Source organism: Pteropus alecto, unplaced genomic scaffold, assembly GCF_000325575.1.
Source record: "Pteropus alecto unplaced genomic scaffold, ASM32557v1 scaffold17, whole genome shotgun sequence".
In the NCBI taxonomy this organism is placed as follows: domain Eukaryota; kingdom Metazoa; phylum Chordata; class Mammalia; order Chiroptera; family Pteropodidae; genus Pteropus; species Pteropus alecto.
In genome coordinates this window covers 12424761-12431350 of record NW_006440645.1, presented here as the reverse complement: position 1 = coordinate 12431350, position 6590 = coordinate 12424761, and positions in this window count along the sequence as shown.

The following is a 6590-nucleotide window of genomic DNA, read 5'->3' as shown; positions in this document are numbered from 1 at the left end:
ATCTGCCTAGGAATCACTTCGATTAATCCTGTAGCTTTGATAATTTTCAAAGATAACGTCCATAGGACAAAGCAGTGATGATTTTTTTGTTGCATGGGTTGCAATATTTTTCCATGACACAATTTCACCTTGATGTGTACTGATTTCTTTCCCCATAACTTTATAATTTTGAAAAAAAAGGAATAATTTAAAAATGCGACAGATTTTTTTCATGTAATAGTCTAAGAAACAAGTAGTTATTACTAAATAGAACATAGGTTTTGGAGGCAGATATACAAATTCAGTTTTGGAGACAGATATACAAATTCAGTATCAACTATATATTAACCATGTGAAAATTTACTTGAACTTTGTGAGTCTTTGTCTCTTTATCATAAAGTAGTTCTAGGATTAATGCTGCAGACAATACCTGCTCTCTACTCAACACCGGTCTCCACTCCACTTCTTTAACTAAATCCTGGTTTTTAGCACTTTGTATGAAGTGAAGGCGATATTCCTTAACCCAGGGCTAAAACTTTATTAGTCTAGGCCAGTCATGACAATTCCACTCTCCTGGCTGGAGATCGAAGAATGGTCATGTGACACAAATCTGACCAATGAGCTTTAAGAGGATATCAGTGGAGGTTCCTAGAACATGAATATGTATGTTTGCATGTGTTTATGTGTGTGTGTATGTATGTATGTATTTCTTTTGATGAAAGATCATCTGAGTAGGGAGCTATTTCCTAGAATTGTAGCAGTCACCTTGGAAGGCGAAGAAACACATGCAAGAAGGATAAAGCAGCACATTGAAGGGTAAAGAGCAGGAGGAGGAGAGAAATCTGGTTCATGGCGCCATCACTGAGCTGTTTATTATTCAGTGTCAGAAATGTCCTATCTCTGTGTATCTTGCGTTTTGAGATAATAAACTCATTCTTGTAGACACTTGAGCTGGGTTCTATTACTTGTATCTCACATATTTCTAAGAATTATAAACATTTTATTATTAAGATTATAGTAAGAATTAAATGAGAAAACATATATAAAGCACTTGGCACTTAATGGTTTGTAGTAACTATTATCTTTACTTTTATCGTGTTCCAAGACTCTAACATTTAATTGCTATGTGAGATGTCATTATTTTAGATGGTATTTTTTTTATGAGTAACTCAATCTAAATGTAAACTCTTAAATTTGAAATCTTAATTACATTTTAAAATAGTTATTTACTACAATGTTTCACTGCTTTGGGGGCAGATGTTTTTCTAAAATGCTTTACTGTTTAAGAATCTTTTTGGAAATTAAATTCCTATAGATAGAGAATATTGGCTAGAATCGAGCAGTTTGTTATAACTAAGTTAACTTATCCCAATTCAAAATAAATACTAGATGATAATAAAGAGGCACAATTTTGTCACAGATGGTAGTGCCCTGCTATTTGCTTATAGGAAATAGATATTATTTTCAATAAAGGCCTAGCAACTTTCCTCGGTTTTGTTCCAACTAAAACATTTTCTATATGATCAATCTACATTTATTACATAAAAAGTATTTGCAAACTGTTTAGTTTCTTCATAGGTTGGTAAAGGTTGGGAAGTATACACATTTCTGGAGACCAGCTATACAGCTGGGTATATGTTCTATTAACCATTTAGTCATGCACTTTATTTTATCAAATTTAATTATTCTTGATAAAAGTTGCTATTTGATAGAATACCTTAAACCTTTTGTTTTCATTGTAAAATTAAGCCTCCCACAACTTGATAACACTGCTCTTACTTCTCTACAAATCCTAGACTGCTCCCCATTGAATGTGTGATAACCGTGAGGTAAACAATTCCCATGAATTCTAAATAAATAAGCAAATGGACACTGGAGTTACAACTAAAGTAGCTAAATTTATTAATAGTAAATTCTTTGTACATATTCGAGGCTAATAATCAATAGACATTTAAGCTAAACATACTCTATTAAAATCTTTCAAAAAGTTTTAATATAATCTAATCTATCCTAACATAGTACCAATTTGATTTTCATTATCTAAGCGAAGGCTTATACTTCTAAGTCATATTAGTTTTCCTTTATAGTTTTAGAAATTTTATCTTAAGAGTATACACCAATTTATGTATAGTGGGATGCTCCTAGTTGGGAAAAAAATGGTTGAATAAATTACATATTCATTAGAAGCATCCAGAAGTATTATACATGAAATAAATTTTAACATGAACACAAAAGATTCAAGCATCAGAAAAAAAATTGTCAAACTTCAATTTCTTTTTTAAATCCTGAGCTAGAAACAGCTAAGGATAAATGAACAGCGTACCCATATTTACTTTCCCCCACTACTGAAAGTAATATTGGCATGAAAAAAAACATAAAGCAAACCTGTCATTTTGGACAGATGCAAAACACTCAATAGGATATTCCTAAGCATACACATATGTACAAATATACATAGATGTAATGACTTTGGAGATATTTTCACCTGCATGAATAGCTCTGCAAAAGGAATTAGATCTCTTTCTGAGAAATAGTCCCCTCCTTAATGAAAACTGTACTGCCTAATTGGATGAAGATAGGTTGATAACTGATTTAAAACACTGGATCCAGAAAGAAGCTTAATTCCCCTGCTGTTTCTATGAATTTAACTAAACAGAGAACTTTTCTTGTAGCCATTCTATTTATATTCTTGAATGAGTGGTTTCTAAGTGCTGGTCCCTTCTATGATTCTATCATATGCCAATTGTCTTGACTCCCCCCACCAGGAGCAAAACCTCACAGCACACGGGATGTGAGCGCCATCGTGTCAGGGTTTCTATCACGTCAGACAATAGATGACTCTTCGTAGTAATGTGTCTCAAACTTTAAAGCTGAAGACCTTATTACAATGCAGAATCTGTTTGAGTAGGTCTGGGGTGCTGTCCGAGACTCTGCATTTCTAACAAGTTTCCAGATGATGTCCATAGTGCTACTTTATGATACACACACTTTTAACAAAGAACTGAGACTCAACTCACTTGAGGGCTTGCCACTCTTCCAAAGTCCCTCAGATCTCAGAGGCAACTTTTGGAACACAATTTGTAGGCTTAATTTTCTGCTTCAGGATACTGTTCTAAGGAGAAGAAATTTAAGATACCCTATAATAGTTTAGGTGATTAATGCTAAAATCAACCTTGCTGCCATCCAGTTTAACTTTGGTCTCAAATTTGACTAGGCTCCCAGTATGTGCCCATTTTCAGAAGACTGGGCCTTAGGTGCTTGTCTTATTCTCTCCACTTTAATCTCTAATTCCATAACCTGCTTGGTTCAAAAGGCCCAAAATCCTAAAATGAACAGCAGCTCACCTCCATGCCTTGCATCTTGACTCTGTGGATGGCTTGTTGCCAGATCCTAAGAACCTAGTGGAATCTTGTGGGCTACCGTTGGCAGGGCATCACAAATACCGATCGCCCACTCAGACATAATTGACCTCACACCTGTCACTATATTTCATGGACTCCAACTCTTCCCGGTCCCCCACTGATACTGCCTCCTGGCACCGACACAGCTATGCCTCCAGGTGTATAGCCCTTCTGTGGGCAGTTATCCCATTCAGTTTCATCAGAATGCTACTAAAGTCTATTTCTATTCTACAACTCTAAGGATAGTTTAGGATCTGTTCTCATTTCCCGACCCTTGATCTTATGTTGATAATGTTGTTCCAATAAGGGGTTCATATTGTTTGGTGATTTTTTTTCATTATATTCGTGAATAGATTAGTAAATGGAATACAGAGAGAACAACGTAAAGAGATGTAATATGATTGATAAAAGGTCTTATAGTGCTTTTTAAATGAAAATCTTATTTGAAAAATTTTATCTTTCCTTGTCATTGCCAAGATATCATATCAAATTACATCCTTTTGTCTTCCCAGTATAGTGTGACATGATATTAAAAAAAAATGTTTATCTCAAACTATTTCAGAGCAAGCAAATACTAGATGTGTATCCTACCAAATGTGAGATAATGAAGCACCTGTGGATTCCCTTTAACTGTGTTATTAGCTATGTTCCCATGGTTTCGAGTCTGGAATGATACTCAGGTATATCTGATAGATCTTTCTGAATGTTCTTCAGTGAACCAGCAAGTTTTCAAGATCATCGTATATCAGTGCTATTAGCTTTGTTGATTATGTTTCAAAGGTGACCTTCATAAATCAAAACTGGGGAGAGCTTAATCTTCCCAGCATAAAATTATATAAGCATCTAAACCAGAAGTAGAAAAGCAACAAGGCTGTGAATATAATCCACTTTTCTTCGGTGGATGTTGGGAAGAAGACAGACACACAGAGGCTAAGGAGTGAAAACTAACCTCTGTTGTCTGTCTTCTTTGGGCCAGCCTCTATGGAAAGTCCCCAATTATAGGCATACCTCTTTTTATTTCACTTTGCTTTATTGCATCTCACAGATATATCATTTTTTTCAAATTGAAGGTTCGTGGCAACCCCGTGTTGAGCAAACCTATCAGCACCATTTAACCCACAGGTTCAGATGATGGTTAGCATTTTTTGCAATACATTTATTTTTTATTTTTTATTTAAGTATGTACATTTTTTAGACAATGCTATCGCACACTTACTAGACTACAGTATAGTGTAAACATAACTTTTATATGTGCTGGCAAGCCAGAAAAATTATGCGACTTGCTTTATTGCTATATTCACTTTATTTCGATTGTCTGGAACCGAACCCACGTTATTTCTGAGGTGTGCCTGTAATTCAATCTTACAAAAATTTGTTATAGTGAATTATTATTATTCCTCCCAGAGGATCAGACAGACTCAGAGAAGTTAAGCACTTTGTTCAGGGTTACGCAGCCGCCACTGGTAGCCCTTGCGCTCACACATGGCTTGGGCTCATAAAAAGTCAAGCTTTATCTTCAACAGTTCCAGGGTGTTGAGATTCCTTAACTTTGCCAACTTTAGCCTGGTCAAATTTTGGCTCTTGTCTAATTTTCGAACATAGTAAATATTCAGGCTCGCTACGGATGCCTGGTGTCAAGCAGAACCGTGAGTCCCTCCTCTAAGGCATTTCACCACAAATGCGATAAGGAATGATTGTGACATTACGTCCATCTACATGAAGACTGCAACATCTCATAGTATTCTTTTGATGATGGGAAAGAGGATATGGTCAGATGGAAGTGAATATTTATTCTACCTATTTTTGCATTTCGTATGCACTAATAAAATATAAACTAAGAACTAGGAGTTTTAAAACAAAATCCATCTTTGTTTTAAAGATATTTTGGTGACCTTAATTTTGTATTCCACTACTTAAAAAGACACTATTTTTTACATACTGGAGAGATGTTTGTGCTTTACAATTCAGTCTCACGTTTCTCTTCCTCTTCAGTAGGAAGAAAAACCTTAAACATTTAGAATTATAAAGCTTCATTTTCTTTAAAACAAAAGTAATCAAAATAAATGGCATAATAAAATTGTTATTAGAGGTGGCAGGATGTATCGCAAATGCCAGCTGATATCATTTCTCTAGGTTTAGCAATTGTCAGCCAATTTAAGCTAAAGTGATAAAAGGAGCTTTGTGGATGAAATATGCCCAACAGGATGGAAGTAGCCAAGATTCTCCTGCAGGAGCTAGAGCCAGTTTGTTGCGATGCCTAGTATCATTCAGAATGCCACACTCCTCAAGAGGTGGAACCTTCTCTTTTGTCTGCCATATCATCGGTAGATGGATTTTAAGAAACATTCAATTAATTGTCCTTCCCTGGGTATCTGAGAAGTTGCCTTTGAGGGTCTACCACTTCTTCATGACTTTGTAAAGTTCCAGAAGCAGCAGAAAGTTCAATCAAATCACCATTAGATGACAACAAAGAAGAGTTTATCAGTTTTTCTCCCCTAATACAAACCCTTTCACAAATAGCAAATGATATGGGAGAGAGTTTTTTTTTTTTTTCTTCTTCAGTATTTTCTTTTTAGGGCTACCAAATAAGGATATTTTGAATCGCTGGAACTAATGAAAAGTGCAAAGGAAAGATTCATTTTCTATTCTGTACATTTTGAAAACAAGTTTGAAAAACAGAGTAGTGGTGTATAGTGAGAACAAATCAAAAACAATACTATCAGGTAGGCATACATCATTTCTCAGGGAATAAGAATGAAATGATACTTGGTGAGGATGCTGCCCCAAGTGAAAAAAGCCATCCTCCATGAACAGATTCCAAGTTCTTTAAAGACTTACTCATAGAAACACACTCTTTATGAATATATATTAATTTACAACCTATTTTAAATATTTCAGTAAGTCAATCAAAAATTCTGTTCACATTGATTAATTCTGTTCAGGCTCACTACCAGAAATGAAAGAAAGATTTTTAAACATTATTTTTAGTTTTTAAGCATTAGGAGAAAAAAGTGTCCTCTACTTTAAGGTAAGCAAGTTCATAGCTTTTGGAGTTTTTTGGGGGAGGTAGACTTATCAAATCCACAAAGAAAACTCTCCTAGAACTAATGGAATTAGATTACCTTTGAATTCTTTCTCCAACCTTGAATAGTCACTAATTCCTTTCTTTGCTCTTTTGGTGTTTGCAAAGGAGTTCACTAAAGCCTGAAT